Here is an 18459-nt window from a genome sequence, read left to right as displayed (position 1 = left end):
CAGTTCAGTTTGTAGAAAGGAATAATTAAAAAATGTGGAATGTTTAGATAGTGCTGGAGGAATGCATTAGATTCTTATATATATAATTAAACTAATGTGCTAAATAGATGTGTTTTATTCTCTTTTAAAAGACATCTTTTAAATACACAGTATGAATAGTTTTAATCTATTTAATAATGTTAATGGATTGAATTATGGCAAGAAAAGGAATGAGACATCTAAAATTAAATAGAGGAGATAATATATTCTCACAAGAGACTCACTTGATAGATAAATATATGCAATATTTAAATAATTTAGGTTATGAAATGTTATCATCTGCTTCTTTAAACAAAAAGAGGGGAGGAGCTACTACACTTTGAAGAAAATCTGCTGTAATGCCTAAGGTCACATAATCCATTAATGATCCCAAAGGAATGTATACATTTGTAATAATTAAATATAATAGCAAACTCTATACAGTAGCTAATATTTGCTGGATCCTTGGAATGGGTGCAACAGCAGCTAAAGATCATTTAAATTTACTATAAAGTCACTTGAAAGGTAGTTTAGTTTTAGCAGGGGATTTTTAACTTCATATCTAGTATAGAAGATACAAGTGAACAGAAGAAAGCTAAAATACTGGCATTAGCTAAAGTACTAAATACATGGATTAGTAATAATTTAGTTGATTTACTAGTAAAGAAGAAGTCATTGTTTTTTATTCATTATTCTTATGTGCATGAGATGAAAACTAGAACTGATAAGATTTATGCCTCTATAGATTTATTTTATGAAGCGAATTATTTTAAAACTATTCCTTGCCCTTTTTTCTGATTATAATGCCCAAAGTATTAATATATTAATAGATATAAGGACCTTTCAGATTATTTATAGAATCCCAGTTTATATGAGGAAATTAAAGAATTTAAGAGTTACCTTAAGGAACAAATCAAGTTTTTTTTGCCTTTATTGATAATGGTGAGCTTAGTAAAGTCTTACTATGAGACTTCTTAAAAATGTATATTAAAGATATAATGAGAAGATGGGCTAGTAATAAAATGAAAGAGTGGGATAAAGAGTTGCTACAAATACAAGATGAAATACACAAAAGCGGAGTTTGAACAGCAAACAAAGAAATCAGATAATACTGAAGTCATTAAAAAATAATGACAAAATATCAAACAGTTTTAACGCATAAAGTCAAGATAGCTTTAGAAAAAATCAAATTGCACAGTTATGCGATGACTTCAAAAGATCTACATAGATTGGCTAATAAAAGTAAGATGTTAAGCAAAAGGCCACACATCAATAATATCCAAAATCCTCACACTAATAAGGTTAGTTCAGACATAGATGAAATGTGGAATATTTTTTCATGAGGATCTTAATAAGGATAAAAATAATAATTCTGATGATTACAAAACTGACAATTATTTAAAGAAAAAGTTACTAGAAAACTTAATGACCAACAAATATTTCTGTTCAATAAGCCTATTACCCTTATAGAAGTTAAAGAACCTTTAAAAAGGGGAGAAATGGCAAAGCTCCAAGCTTAGATGGTTTAAGTGTGGAATTACATAGTCTTCTTCCATTAAATATTTTAGAATTACTGAATGACATTTTCAGGATAATTCAAAGTGACAAAATAATTTCTCCCTCATAGAAATTTTCTACAATGTCATCTACACTTAAAAAGGAAAGTATAATAAGTTAATTTCCTCATATAGATCTATAAAATATTTACTTCAGTTGTTGCTACAAGATACAGTAGATACATTAATTAAGATAAAACAAGATTTATGATGATCATGTTACAGTGGGGTTAGGAAATTAACTTTTTTCCATTGTAGTGCGATTTTGGATTTAGTATATTTAATTTACAGGGGGTGTGGGGGACAGACCCCCCTCCACATTGGGGGTACAGGGGGGGCTTACCCCCTGAAAAAATTTAGTCAAAAGTGTGAATGTTAGTTTGGTGTTGTTATAGCTGGAGGTGATGTTATTTACATGTGCGTTGTAGTTTTCAATCTTATGAAGCAATGTTTCGGTGTTCTGAGGTTTCATTGTTTTGGGTTTTCAGTGTTTTGCATTTCTGATGTTATGGTCTCAGTGTTTTGAATTTCAATGTTATGAAATTTCAATGTTTTAAAGTGGACCCATATATATATATATATATATATATATATATATATATGTATATATATATATATATATATATATATATATATATATGTATATATATATATATATATTTATATATATATATATATATATATAAATTGCATTCAGTAGCTTCGACGCTTGACAAAAAAACATTTAAAGAAAATGGAAAAAAATGCTAACTTCATTCTTATGGCACCCTAAAAAGCTAAGAATTCTTTATAGAAATTATATGATTATGGGAGTATGGTGGCATCGGGTTGGGAGGATGGCCTAATGGTTAAGGTGTTTGCCTTACAAACACAAGGTGCAGGGTTTGAGTCTCACAAGGGATAATTGGCTAGGCTTAAAATGGCTTGCAAGGGCAGTTAGCCTAGTACAAACCTATGAACTATGAACTATTAGCTTCCCAGATGTAAAATCTTATCCTATTGCTGAACGTTTTAATTGTATTATACTGGAGATAGACTCAACTTAACACTAGTCAATGGAACACTAACCAGGAGCAGATTCTACTAAGGTCTTATAAGTTTATTAAATATGATAAATTAGAAGTATGTAATAATCCTTTCATCTGGTTAACAAAATTTATTTTGGAAGGAAATTAATTCAGTCTTTAGACTCTGCATATATAAAATCATTTTTTTAAACAGTTAAGAAATATATTTTTAAAACTCCAGTAATATCAAAATTTAACTTTTTTTGTGCTTTCCCATTGCACATACTTCTAGATTTAAGGAAACCCAGAACAAAGTTAAAGTGAATTTAATGAAAAGGAATATATTAGTATTATGGTCTGATTACTTTGAAAAAGGAAAAGCTAAGTCCCCAGAGTATTTTTTGAAATAAAATGAGATGGATGAATCTGCTTACCAGTTAATATTATCCATCAGTAAAAAATTATATTAATTTGTGGATAATATGACTGAAGAGGAACAGAGCATTATTGCCCATTATATGAATATATGAATGCTAATATCAAAAGTAGATTAATCTACAAAGAGAGTTTGTCCAACTTATATAAGTTAATTATAAATTATAATTTTGGTGCAAAATTCCAGAACTTTTTAGATAGTAGTGGATTGAGTGACTCAATAGATGGCAAGAATAAAACTTTGTTACATAATCAGTTAGTCTAACTTCTTCAAGGTTATACTGGAAAGTTTTAATGTGAATATATATATATATACATACAATGTTTTTACTTTCTATAAGATCTCTAAGTTTAGTAAATGACTTCTTTAGTTTGTTGGAGATGTAGCAAAGATGTAAAAGCTGATTGGATGCACGTTTATGGATTGTGAAAAATTAAATGTATGTTGGGAAGAGATAAGTATGCATTTTAAGAGGTTATGGTCAGATAATTCCTCTTCAACTAGATCAGTAATACTAAAGAATGTTCCACTTCCTGTGTCTGTAAAAGCCAAAGATCAAAAATGATTTGGCCTATCTTGGCAACTGCTAGAAAGTTATTACAAAAAATTGGAAATCGAACTCAGTTCCTATGTACAAAAACTTTTTAAATTTAACATCAATTTTATGTAAAACTAAAAAAGAAGTTATCAGAATCAGATCTATAAATCGTACTAAGACTTTTAGTGGTTAGGAAAACGTTGAAATGTTGCTATTGAAATATCAAGACTCAATGTGTTAATTGTATAAGATTACACCGATGATTCAATGTATTACTATCACTGTTTAACAATATGTGATGTTGAATTATTTCCTTTATGTGTATATATTGTAAATATGTTAAATTAATTTATAAAATTCTTAAAGAAAAAGGGGGTTGAGCATGCCATTATGGACATATTAAACAGATAATGTCCCAAAAAGAGTGTCATCACATTCATAATAACCGCTGGATTCTAGAATTGCTTATAGTCAGTTGAATTCATTCCTGGAGCCAGGATAATCAATTCTAAATAGTATACAGAGCAGCAACCTGCCACTGAGGCAGATAGCCTACTTTGCAAATATTCTCCCGTTCTATTTGAAGAAGCCACTAGTCAAAGGTTTGATGACAGAATCATAAAAATTGGTTTTGTGAGGCTTGTGGAGTTTAGGCAATAGTAGCTTAGAAAATCTTTTGTCTGTGTGTTTGTCTCTTTTCTAGGTATATATTAATGAAAGTGAAAAGTAGGAAGAGGATAGAAACTGATGGTGTATGAGTTTCTATGCAGTGACCATATTCGCTATTCAGTGTGATGTTTGGCAGTAAATATGCCACTGTTTATGTGTCAGAATGAAGCAGATAAATCTTCCAGCTGGTAAGATAAAACAAGATCTAATCTGCATTTGGTGTTTTCTCAATAGCATGGAAAGATATGTGAACATGTGGCATTTTTCTATTAAATGAGAAAAATGTATATTACTAATGTAAGTGATGTTTGTAATGTACTTTTGTTAGGAAATACAATTATACATAGAATGAGATGCAGAATGTGTGGCAGGCATGTGTGGAAAGAAGGCATTGCTACTGTGTTGTCCTTTGATTATATGATCTATGGCTATCCCAATTCTTAGGAGTGGAAGATCAGTAAAAATACAATCAGAAAATTTGGTGAAATTGATAGCTAGCCAAGGAAACTTTGGTCTGTCATATCTGTATGAAAGATATGATAGGTAGTTATAAGGCATGCAGTCTGCAACACCATTAAGTAACTTTGCTAAATTTTCCAATTGCCACAGACAGCTGTCTGGTTTTGTGACTTGCTTAGAATCAGATATTAGGTAAATGGAGGTTGAGCTAATCAAACCTTAAACTACAGGAAACACTTGGTAACAAATCACAGTTTTAACCCTCCGGACTCTCTGCAAACCGCTGTATTGAATGTACATACCTGACTGAACAAGTTAGCCAAGAGCTGAGAAGGGAAAAGCAACCATGAAGATGTGATATACAGACATCTAAGTTTGTTTTTCCACACGTAGGTCTCTGTCTGTTACCTGTTCTGAAATTTTAGTCAGGTTAATTTATGATTCAATAATGTTTAGTCATACGACAACTACTGACATCTGACCCAGATAAAATATGTAATAAAACAAGTCGTGGCTCCATGTTCCTTTTCTTGCCTCAGCACAGTATGGGCTTGGTTTCCAGCTAGTGGGGCACATGAAGACAAGAAAAAGAAAAGAATGTAAAGAAAATGCAAAAGATGTGTATAATTAAATTAAGTATCAGAGAACCTTTCTGAATATTATATCATAACCCTCAGCTACTTCACAAGTAATTCTCAGGTATAAGGTGACAACGTTTGTATCTTACCAAACATTTCACCAAATCTTTCAAAACCTTGCACTTAGCTTTTCTTTATCTATAGGTATACATCCAGATAAGCATTCATCTTTATTTTCTAAAACACGCTTGTCCATAATCAGGCCATTGATACCCATAATAAATATTTCCCTACCAGCACCACCAGCAGAAAAAAAATAAGATTAACTGGTGTAGTTTCTCATTTATCTATAAAATGGTTTCTGATAATTTATATCACTTACTTCTCATAAATCATCTGCACTTACCTGGTATCCTCATGACAGTCTGTCACAAGACAACAAATTATCTAAACCACAGAACCTTTATACAGTCAAAAATTGACAAAGTAACCTAAAGAAGTATATGTATTTCACAAAAGCTAGGCCATGGTAATTTACTGTTCACACAATTTATTAGCTTCCTTTCTTCAGCCTAAAATAATTATTTTAGAAATATTCCCTCACTTTCCAGCATACATTTTTGTGGACAATATGTTTAATAAATAGTACACATTTATATCCTTTAATCTTTCACCATCTATTCCAGTAAAATGCACATGGAAGTTTGGGAATGCAAATTCAGAGGACCCGCAAGGTTTTATAAAACAATAAGAAAAAATGTAGCTGTTAAGTCAGGTTCAGATGCTAAATCTAAACTGTACCCACAATATTAAGCTCAAAGAATAAAGTAATTGGGCTAAGGGAGCACATGATTCCATTGATAGAGGTATAGTGGCATTTTTACCACCATCATGAAACAAATGCATTCATTCTCATTGGCACTCTGCTTTGATCTAGATTTGCTTTATCTACTTACCTACTTACTTAGTGTTTCTTAACTTTCTAGGCAGATCAGTCTAAACTGATCCCTTTTTGACTTGGGCCACAAAGGAACTGTACCTACAAACAACAAGTTAAGCTAATCAATATACTGTAAACATTAAAAAATAACTGCTCTACAAAGTACATGTAATACACATAGTATAAAATGAGCATAATGAGAGAAAGATTAGCTAACAGGCTTTAATTCGATAGACAGTATTCCAAAGAAAGCACTGTTAATTCCTTAATGCCAAAACTGCAAATATAAAAGGCCAAAGTCAAAAGGCCAAATGTTGAAAACCTGGCAACACATATGGCTGAAGTGTAAAATATTGAGTATGCCACTGTTTAAACATTCTGGAACACTTAGATTTCAGCAACGTTGGTCTGTAACTTTGTAATGCTATAAACATTTACAACAAGAGGCTGTAATCTCCACCAGTTTCAGATTCTTGGTCAAGTATAAACTGGACAAGGGTTAAGCTTGTCAGGTATATTTCCCTGAGCTGCAACTCATTAATCACTGTTTTCAGTTAAGAATTACTCCAAGTGCATTTTGTTTTAGTGTGTCAGCAGTGATTCAAAGATTTTTGGGCTTTCCTATCTTCTCTAAGGTTGCGTAATCCCAGACTTAGTATATTCAAATGAGAAGAGTATGATGGGAAAATCCCCCACATGGAGGGTGCAGTGTCTCCTGGGATCTTGCAGCTACTCAAAAATACCTTTTATCTTTTCATCTGGTTACAGTTTCTTCATTTTTTTTTTTTTTGCCTGGCTAAAGCTATAACCAATGTGGACTCTCCAGATGTAATGGAACCATTTCAACCAATATAGCGGACTCTGAGGATGTCAAAACCATATGAAACTACAATAGTAAACTGAACACCCAGAAAGCTGTACAAACTGTACAAAACACTGTCAATAAATATGGGCAATGAAGAAAGTTAATATAGGCTATGTATGTCATTCATAAAATATCTGAAATGGAAAACACTATGGGGGTGTATGGAATAAAATAAACCATTGAAAAAGAAGTATCAGACATCATGAAACCTGAAAAAGGAGAACTAATGTGTAGAACTGTACATCTGCATAAAAAAGAAGCACAAAAAGGTGGCAGATACTACATTTTAGTTTGTGTTAAATGGTCAATAAAATCATGCAACTAACTGGAAATTTTCACAGAAAATGCAAGGAATGTAAGTGATGAAGTTGAGCAAGTACTGCCAAATAAGCAAGAAAGAGAAAAAAAAAAAGAAACAAAACTATCCTACTTTACAAAATTTGAAGAATACACTTTCGTCTGAACAACTCCAGCTGAATCATAGAAAACTCAACTCTGGAAATGTGTAAGTATTATAGTGACACATGCAACAGCAATAACAGATGGCACATTTAATATTTTAATTATTCTATCATTAGAAAACCCAACTATTCTAGACAGATCTCATAAAAAAGGGGGTGGTGTAGCTCTCCTATACTTATCCTCACTATCAGTTACTCCCTATAATAAACCCACTCCCCACTTTAAAAATGCTGAATTACTACTAACATTACTCCAAATCAACAAACACAAGCATATATGTATAGCCTCCCTCTACATTCCCCCAGGTGACAATATTTCTACACTTGAAGACATTCTCTCCTGGCTCTCCACCAACATCAGTAATGAAACAATAATCCTAGGAGACATGAATATCAATTGGGCCTCCATTCAGTCTCCCTCTAACCCACTTAACATTAACCTCTACAACTTCTCTCAGCTTATCAACTCTGTAACCCGCCCCTCAAAAAACCTCTCCAGTGGCACTACCCTAGACTGGATCTTAGTCTCTCACCCTCATTATTACTCTGACAGCAGTACTCTCCCCAATCCTCTTAGTGACCACTTACCCACCTTTATACACCAACTACCCTTACCCCTTCATCGTACTCATAACTTTATTACCACACGTAACCACAAAAACTTTGACCCAACAGCTTTTTCTAACTCTCTAAAAGCAATAAATTGGAACAGCCTAAAAACACTTCCTCTAGATAATGCAGTTGGCCATTTCAGCACAACCTTCTTACACCTCCTAGACCACCAAGCTCCCCTAAGAACAAAAAGAATAAAGACCAAAACTGCCCCTTGGCTTACCAAAAATACACTTGCTACAATGCGACACAGAGACAAACTCTGGACTCAATACCAAAAAAATAGGACCCCCCCTCATCCATAATGAATATAAAACACTTTGAAATAAAGTAAAAAAGCTCATCACTGATCGACAAAATGACTTCTCCTCACTCCAAAACAATGATAAAACAAACCCTCAGAAATTCTGGAAAGGCATCTCCACTCTCCTACATCCCAGCAAACCAAACACCCCCACCCCAGACCCGAATGCTTCCAATACAGACTTGGCTACTCAATTTAACTGTTTTTTTATTGACTCTATATCCAAATTAACCTCTTCCTTCTCTAACACTACTACTCTTTCCCATTTACCCCCACCCTCATCTACTTACCCTCCACCATCAACCACTAGTGCACCCCTTCTCCCATCCTCTAACTCTACTCCCTCCTACTCTTACTCCACTCTCCCTCCCTCCTCATCACCCCTACCCCTAGATACCCCCTCCTCCCACTCCCCACCTTCCTCTTTAAAACCCATACCCACATCTACCATAAAAAACTCCTTCTAAAACTGAAGCCTGGTTCAAATGCTCCTGATAATATTCCTCCACAATTCCTGAGCATAGCTGCTGAAGCAATTGCCTACCCCATTAGTATTTTAATAAACCGCTCCATCCAAGAAAGCACAGTACCCCTAATTTGGAAAAAGGCCTTTATCATACCCCTGCATAAAGGAGGCAACAATAACAATGTGACTAATTTCCGGCCCATCCGCTATCCTGTCTCCCATCTCTAAACTCCTTGAAAAGTGTATCCAATTACAACTCCTACCATATCTCATTGATAACCACCTATTAACTCCCACACAACATGGTTTCAGACCAAGCCACAGTACTATGACAGCCCTCCTCTCCTTCCTGGAAACTGTAAACAAAGCCCGAGACTCAGGTCATACTGTTTCTTCCCTTTTTCTGGATCTCTCTAAGGCCTTTGATACTATCTCCCACAACCTTCTTCTATCTAAACTCTCTAAGCTTAACCTATCTCCTTCCTCTCTGAACTGGTTCTCTAGCTACTTATCCAACAGATATCAAGCAGTAGAATGGAAAAAGGCAACCTCCTCATTCCTTAATACCCCAACGGGAGTTCCTCAAGGTTCCATATTGGGTCCCCTCCTCTTTAATATATTTATTAATGACTTCCGCAACTCTATCCCTTTCTCTAATATCATCCAATATGCAGATGACTCTACCATTATTTGCTCAGCCACTTCTATCCCCACACTTCTAAAGCTAACTCAAGATGCTTTTTCTTCCACTGAACAATGGATGGAAAAAAAATCACTTAGCACTCAATGCTTCTAAAACCAAATTAATGGTATTTACTCCCTCTAAAGTCACCCCTTTCAACAAAAACACATTTTGTATTACTAGTCATAACAACACAACCCTGGAACTGGTATCAGAGACCAAGCTACTTGGCATCCAAATTGACAATCAGCTTAAATTTAACTCCCACATACAACTAAATATAAAAAAAAACCATCAAAAACTAGGCATGTTTTATCGACAAAATCATTATCTTAAACCCACCACTAAACTCACCCTCTCTACATCTTTTCTCATCCCCTCCCTCCTCTATGGTGCCCCACTCCTAACTAATCTACAATCCTCTCTGAAAACTCAACTATCTTGTTGCTACAACAAAATCGCCAAGTTCACCACTAGCCATAAGTCTTCCACTCACCACTGTTCCTCTCTCCACAAACTAAAATGGCTAGAGCTACCCAATCAGCTTATCTATACCCAGCTCTCTCTAGCACATAAGCTCATTCTCAACACCTCACTCTGTCCCTCCCTTTCCTCTGCATTTAAAATGCACCTACCTGACAGAGTGCTAAGGTCTAACAACCAAAATCTTCTAGAAGTATACAAACCAGCTCGTCCCCCAGGCAAACACCTCCTATCCTTTAGTCTAGCACAACTCTGGAACTCCCTACCACCATCCATTTGTACTACCCCTAGCTACTCTATCTTCAAAAAAACTCTCCACTCACATCTAGTAACCCAATGGGAATGCTCAGGCTGCCACCTTACATAACTTACTCTGCAAACTTTCATCTTCTCTTCCCTTCAATAGCATTCTTCCTTTTCATATATTCTTGTAAATTAATTTCTAAATGTATGTAATTCTTACCCGCACCTCTCTCTGCAAGTTTACCACATGTATTATCGATCCTGTATATGTCTACTAATTATTCCCTTAATATTCTGTATTATCTGTTCATTTATCACTAACCTAGACTGTTTGTAATATTTGTCCTTGTCTAAATTTCTGTAGTATACTTTCAATCTATGACATATAGCAATGTTAATAGTTTTTGGTCCGCTCTATTTTATAACACATGTAAGCTTATAATCTACATCATATAGTAACCTTGATTTGTTTATGGAGCTTTTCTCCCTAGGTCTAATTCCTGTTGTATATTTTCAGTCTATGACATATAGTAATGTTAATAGTCTTTGGTCTGCTCTATTTTATAACTCATGTAAGCTTATAATCTACATCATATTGTAACCTTGATTTTTATGGAGCTTTTCTCCCCAGGACTCCATTGAAAACGGGTTCACTTTGGCCCAATGGACTATCCTGGTAAACCAACTGCAAATAAATAAATAAATAAAATAATTACTGAACTTTACCAGAATACCGGTCTGTTTGGGTCTATTTTATTTCTTTAATTTAAGCAAGTAGCTCCAAAAAGGCTCAACATTTATTCATGAAACTTTTAGGGAATATTCTTGACATAAGTACCTATAAAACATAATTAAACTTAGACTCCTATCTTAAAAGAAGGCAAAGGAGCACATATCTTAAATTGTGCTGAAACTGTTTAATATAATTTTTATTCCTCAAAATACACTAACATGAAAAAACTGCGTTCACATCAGAAACCCTAGCAACATTATACATTTATGGATTTAGTAACTTTTGTTTTAGTCTGAAGAGAACTGAATATTACTCCACTGGTTTTCAGCTAGCTATTTTATAAAGGTTTCACTTTGTCAACTTACAAAGTTAATTCTTGCCTGAATTCAACCCTAACTTCAAATGAAAATCTCTACTACTGCAGGATATTTTATGAAAATTTCCAGACAAGAACTCTTGATAATCCTGCTTTCATTTTGTTTTGCACACTTACTTTTATCAAAAGTAGAAAACTGAATCTCTGATATGGGTATGACTATGAGAGCATGTATAATATGCATATTTTGCTAAATCATACAAAACAATGACAGAAGATATTACTTTTCCCTAGAAAAGAGTATTAGTTTTCATTCTCATTTCATATAAGCACACTAGTAATATGATTCTGATACATAGGGCTGGATTCGAAAACAAAATTATGGATAGATCAGCACACTGAAGGTAGACTCAGAGCACCAGCTGTGGATGTGATGACAGATGGGTCTACTTTATGCGCTCGACACACAAAAAACCCGAATCCAAATAGCAAGACACATAAAGAGCGAACTGTGAATACGCTGAACGTACTAAAGCACAAAATTTAAAACATCGAACCATCATAGTCGGCCAACCCACCACCTGCAACACACTACCTACCCAAACACAATAAAAAAACACATACATACACTAACCAAAACCCTACTTCTAATCCTAAATTAAAGCACCAAAACCCTACTGCTAACCTACACTAAACCCCACATACACAACTATCTATGCACTATCCTTAACCCCTCACTAACCCTAAGGTCTGTATCTACCGCACACTTCCCCTACGGAGCTATACCCAAACAAATTAAATATTCCACACACATACACTTAACAAAACCGTACACTAAACCTTACATACATTACCTACACAAAACCTTACATACACTACCTACCTATGTACTTACTTTAACCCCTCCCTAAGCCTAAGGTCCGTAACTGTCGCACACTTACCTTACAGAGCTATACTGCAGATGGGCCAACTATGCATATTTGATATTTCCACTTTCGCGGTTTCATTCATTCGACATATTTGCGGTTCGCTCTTTATGTATCATGCTATTTGGATTTGGGTTTTTCAGCTTTCGAGCGCATAAAGTAGACCCATAACAGATGACATCCCATAAGCAGTCCATTCAGTGTAGGATAATTACAAACTCCATGCATGCCCAGTGGTTTCCAAAACACAACATGCACTCCCAACATAACTTAAATGCAGCAAAGTGCTTCACTGACCATGCTTCCAAAACCCTTAGTGATTGTCATATTGCAATCCAACAAAAGGAAGCTATCTTTGATGGAAGTCTGCAAACTCCGTATCATTACTGAAAAATAAAAACAGAATGCAACTGCCAGTGAGTGAAATACAACAGGCTTTGTTGCTGCAGGCCATACAGGAAGATATGGCAATGCATCCTAGTAAGCAAGCAGCAAGACACCATGACAGATGACAACTAAGCCAACTGTCAGAGCAGAAAACAATTGACAGGTACCACTTAGACAGGCAGCTGGTGTAGTCTGTGTTTAACATGTGCACTCCACGTGTCTGTGCATACATTGCAAGGCAACTCCATATCTGTTAAAACCAAAGTCTGTCTGATCCTGGGTATACCAATGTCTGTGGCATCCCACTGTCATAATGGAGATGCTGTAGGAGTGCCCCAGACAGTTGCCACTCACATTTTTTCAAATTTTCTGGCATCAATGTGCACCAAGGTAGATAGCTGAATGTATCCACTTCTCATCTACAGTCATGGAGTGGCAAAATGTCACGCACCAGTTCTAGAACATCATGAATAGACTGCACCCTCATCCCTATTAAAACCCCTGTGGAACCAGAATCAGAAAGATACTGAAACTGGGCATCACTGAAGTGTCAGGTGGTGTCAGCATATAGCAGCATGATGAATATCATGGTGACTCACTCTGGTAATGTCCACAATGCTGCTATATGGAGGAAAGTTGGCCTGAGGGCTGCTTTTAAACATGGCTAAATACCTGAAGGGTTACTGCTGGGTAAGTAAAGGAACACAGCTAAGATGCAAGCAGAATACACCCCTGTCAATAGGATGCATGATGACAACATATATGCTATCTCACCCCACCAACAGGTGATTGCAGGTATTAATTTGAGTCATGGCTAATGAAGACATATAGATCACCATCCAACCCTGCCAAGGAGCCATACAATAGAGCACATGCCACAACAAAAGACACCATTGAGTGTGTGTCTGGCTTGATGAAAGACAGATTCAGATGTCTGGAACATCTGAGTGTGCATTGCAATACACACCTGAAAAGGCAGCACAGATGATTACTGCGTGTGCCATGCTTCACAACATGTTAACAACCACACATGGTCATTAGCCTGCTGCAGGTGTGGGTGACCTACCCCAAGAATCCCAGATATCTGAAGATGACTAATCACAGTTGTCAGAGGAGGATCAGGAGGACACAGGGGGTAGAAGAAGCAAGCTTGGGTGACAGAGGATGTGACCAGAAGTCCTAGCTCAGGCAACATGACAGCATCTGATACACACCTTTGAGTCATGACAAGCCACATGTATAGAAATACCCCAGAGTAAACAGTGATGTTTATTTGTTGCCCCACAACAGTAGCATAGATCAGCTAATGGAAATGACCCACTAAATGTACACATTGAATATCATACATAAATCTTAACATATAACAGTATGAACATATATGAAACAATAATGAGAAGAACCATCAAATCAGGTCACAAGTGACACAGGTATGCATACAGAGTCATAGTGGTGCATGTGTGAATAGCACACAGCAAGGAAAATTGTAATATAAACTCCATCCCTATCTGTCCACATTCAACCAATGCAAACATGAATGCAAGTCATCACACATGGCGTTGCTGTCATCAATATCATCATTAACATATGTCAAAGTAAAAGTGGGAATAATTATCAACAAGGGAATGTAGTCAACTAGGTCAGTAAAAATAGAAGAATTATGTGGCATCAGAACTCACAGCAACCACATAGACATGACATTCTCAGTGGTTTGCACAGCATTTAACATCACCATGAGGACAGAATGACACTATAGGACACAGATTGGATCAGCTGTCAGTGGTACTCTAATGCAGTCTAGAGTGCTCATTCTGGTGGATCACACTGCAGTCCTGACTGTCCCTGCCACATCTGGAAGTGCTCAACCCATGTTGCTCTAACCAGGATCTTGTTGTGGTGACACCATCATGTAGAGACATACTGTGGTAAGGAACATGACTGTGAGTTGACTCTCTGGTCATGACTGCTGTGCTCACAGTGGATTGGCCAACAGCAGGTGTGTGTGCACATTGCAGCACAGACATCAATGCATAATGGGCAAGTGTGGGTCTAATGAGTGGGGACCTGCCTCTCCCGTGTGGTAATTGGCTAAACACAGTCTGGGCACGTAACACCTGGTTAATACTATGACACTGCTGTAGGACTGCCATAACCAGGCTTTCAACAATGCATATCACAGATGACATACTGTCATGCTGTGCAGCCAATGCTACCATGACCTCTCCATCTCTGTGCTTCTGGCCTTCATGCAATACACACAACTGGTATGCAACATGATTCATGGCATGGGTAAGTGCATGAATGATAGCTCCATGATGTCACTGGGAATCCTTATTTACCTGTAGGAATAGGACAACACCCTCTGACATCTGCCCACGCACACCAGTTACACATCCACATGTACTGCACTGGGCAGTATTGCTATGTTGTATGGAAGAGTGAACATCACCAACATGGAACTGCAGTGCACAGACAACATCCTGTCCAATATCTGCCTGGTGTCACCACATCTTCAGAATGGCTGGGCATGTTTTCCTCCATGTCTGAGGCTACAGCCTGATCTGCACAGCTGTCTTCATTTTGGGCAGACTATATAACCAAATCTATATTTTGTGTGCCACGGATCATACTAGCACAGTGAAGCACATCACATCACACATCTTGATCAGGGTAAGGGCTACTGGAGGAGGCACAGGACCCAGGTCAGAGACACTGAGATAAATTCCATGGTGCAGCTCAGTACTGATATATGGGACAAATATACGACTACAATATTAGTGAGGATAAGAACTTACCAGGAAGTCATGTCTGAGCATGGCTCACAGAACCTATATAACAGGGGGATGACACTTATGTTACATTTGCAACATACATGACATATGTGAGTAAGAACAAAATAAAAACAAAATAAGGCATACCTAACATTCATGGAAATCCACCACTGGAGGTGAGGACTGAAATGCAACTGTTGTAGGGAAACAAAGACATCCAGACAGTATCACTTAGCACATACATGCCATCACTTACCATTCCAACAGAGGTATAACACACACAATGTAAAATATACACATACCAGTTGGCCGAGGCTGATATGCAGATGGCAGTTGTCCTATGCAAATGTAGAAGGACACAGTATTACTGGAGGATACTGATAGGATTGTCCAGACTGATATGTATGAAACAGAGGAAATGTCATACCAGTTATATCCTACCTGTTTGGTGGGTATCTCATCTGTTGTAATGCGGATTCTGTAGTAGGAAAAACAAACAATGCACAATATGTATGTATGTATGCAACACAGTCATGATTGTAGGAAGAGGCACATGATGGCATATAGACCACACTAACAGAATATGGAGACACTCACATGACATACAGAGCACAAGTTGTCCAGATGTACCTGTGAATGAAAAACAAGGACATGAACATCATATATCACAGGTGTGCTAAAAAGTGCAGCAGCCTATAATCATGGTAGAAAAGAATACCTGTTTTTTTCTTTAGGTGCACCTGCATGTTCCATTTTTTGTGGCAATGTATCTGTAGGTAACAATGGTATGGATACATCAGCTTGTCAGTATACACCACTGTCATGACAGGTGGCAGAGGCAGTAACAGTTATTGGTCACAGTGACACTATATGAGACATTCACCTAATATTTAGGGGTTAGACAAACCAAGGACATAAATTAAATACTTATTACTCATTACAACAATATCGTAATTTGTATAAATAATCTTATACAAAAATGGAACAAATTATTCTTTACTATGGAAGACAGACTTTATATAATTAAAACGATACTTCCGAAGTTATTATACATAATACAAGCTTTTTCCACCCCCTCCTTTGGATGATATATACATAAGTTTAATAAATCAATGATAAATTTTTATGGTATCCTAACAAACTCAGAGTATCTATTAATTATCACTTAAATGATTGGGGGGGTATAAATCTTCCAGATATTGAGATTTATGCTTTATCATCTGTTATAAAGATGTTTTCCTTATGGTTAAATACTTCTTATTCAGCTAGATGGAAACAATTACATGAAAGCATCTAGTTAAATTCAACTCACTTGATGTCACTGCAATACACAGAAATGGTATCTAACAATTTCCTTTGGATAATGAGAGAATATGCAGTTAACAACAAAAATCTACATATAAGATCTAAATTTATGTCAGCTATACCAGAAATATTCAACACTTATCTTAATAAAAACCCAGATATTAAAGCATGGGCTTTTCTCTTGTATCCTATTGCCTGTTCTCAGAATAATATCAATACTTTTGATATGGCCACAATTAAAATTTTAAAAGAGAAGGATCTAATCTATTGGCACCAGTTGATACAATCTGGTAAACTTTTGACAATGGAACAAGTTAAAAATAAATTCAATTTGGATAGTAATATGTGATTGGTAATACAAGATTTAAGACAACATGTTATAAGTAGGTTAGAATTAATGAGCAGGAGCACTCCCATCTGCATCTGGGCTTGGAGGAACCTACGCATCATCCGGTCCAAGTCTGCATCAGAGATGCTATGGGTAGACCTCGACGAGGCCACTGAGGTGGGCCAGGAATGCTGCCTCGATGACCTCGAAGGCAACCGGGTCTCCTCCTCCTCCAGTGAGAAATGGGGAGATCGGAGCCGGGAAGGAGAAGAACCGCAGGCCATAGGCAGAGAAGCTCGCTTAGATGGCGGCGCCGAGGAAGAGGTCTCGGCCCACCTCTTGTGATGTTTCCGCTTCTCCTTCCTAGCTTCCCTCTCCTCTTGGCCAAGGGTGGGAGGGTAAGTCCTGGCCAGAGGGAGAGAAGGTGGCACTGCTGAAGCCTCGGCAAGAGCCACAGAGGGACCGGAGGACGAAGCCAAGTCCAGGGGCAACAGTCCCACCAGAATCAGCTTTGACCTCCTGTCCCTGAGGGCCCTGGGAATGAACGCTGCACAAATAGTGCAGCCCGAGGAGAGATGTTCAACCCCAAGGCAATATCTTAAGTGTGGCCATCCGCTGGGGACAGCTTATGGCCACACTCGGTACATTTAGAAAAGAAAGCTTTGGGTGCCTCAGACATATACTAGCCACACACTAGGCCCCAAAGCTGACACACCTTAACACACACACATGGGGAGGGAATACACTCAAACTCACTAACAAAACAAAGGTATGCTAATCTAGCTAGGTGAGATAACACACACACAACAATTTTCTGACAAAAAAAATGGCAGAAAAGAAAGATTTTTCTCACAAACTCCTATCCTACGCCTGGAAGCTCATTCAAAGCTGCTGTTCAGAACCGCGGCAAATGAGATCTGGGGTCAGGAAGGGATAGCATTGGGTTATGGGTAACGAGGAGGAGCTTGGATCTTAGCTGTTTGAAGCTGCCGGCTCGGATCTGATATGGATCCGATACCCATCGGTTGATGTACAAATTAAATTAACTACTTCAAATTGAGTATATCCACTAGGCAAATACTCCCAAACTTTTAGAACATTTGATTATTCTAGTAAATCATGCTGTTCAAGGAAAAGGATATTTGTCAAAAATATATAAAATAATCAAAAGTAGGAAAACATATTATAAAGGAAATTTCTGGGAGTATCAATTAATAATCATTATCCTAATGATAAAGAGAGAAATGTGATACTTGTTTCTTTTAAGCAAACTTCCCTATCAATAGAATGGAAGTTATTTTCATGGAAATTTCTTCATAGATATTTTATAAATCCTCATAAGACAGAATTAATATTTGGACAAGATATTGGATGCTGGA

The sequence above is a fragment of the Protopterus annectens genome, chromosome 3.part1 (genome assembly GCF_019279795.1).
Source record: "Protopterus annectens isolate FY-2018-M chromosome 3.part1, PAN1.0, whole genome shotgun sequence".
NCBI classification, from domain to species: Eukaryota; Metazoa; Chordata; order Ceratodontiformes; family Protopteridae; genus Protopterus; species Protopterus annectens.
The sequence above is the reverse complement of the archived record's forward strand: the minus strand, read 5'-3'. Positions refer to the sequence as shown.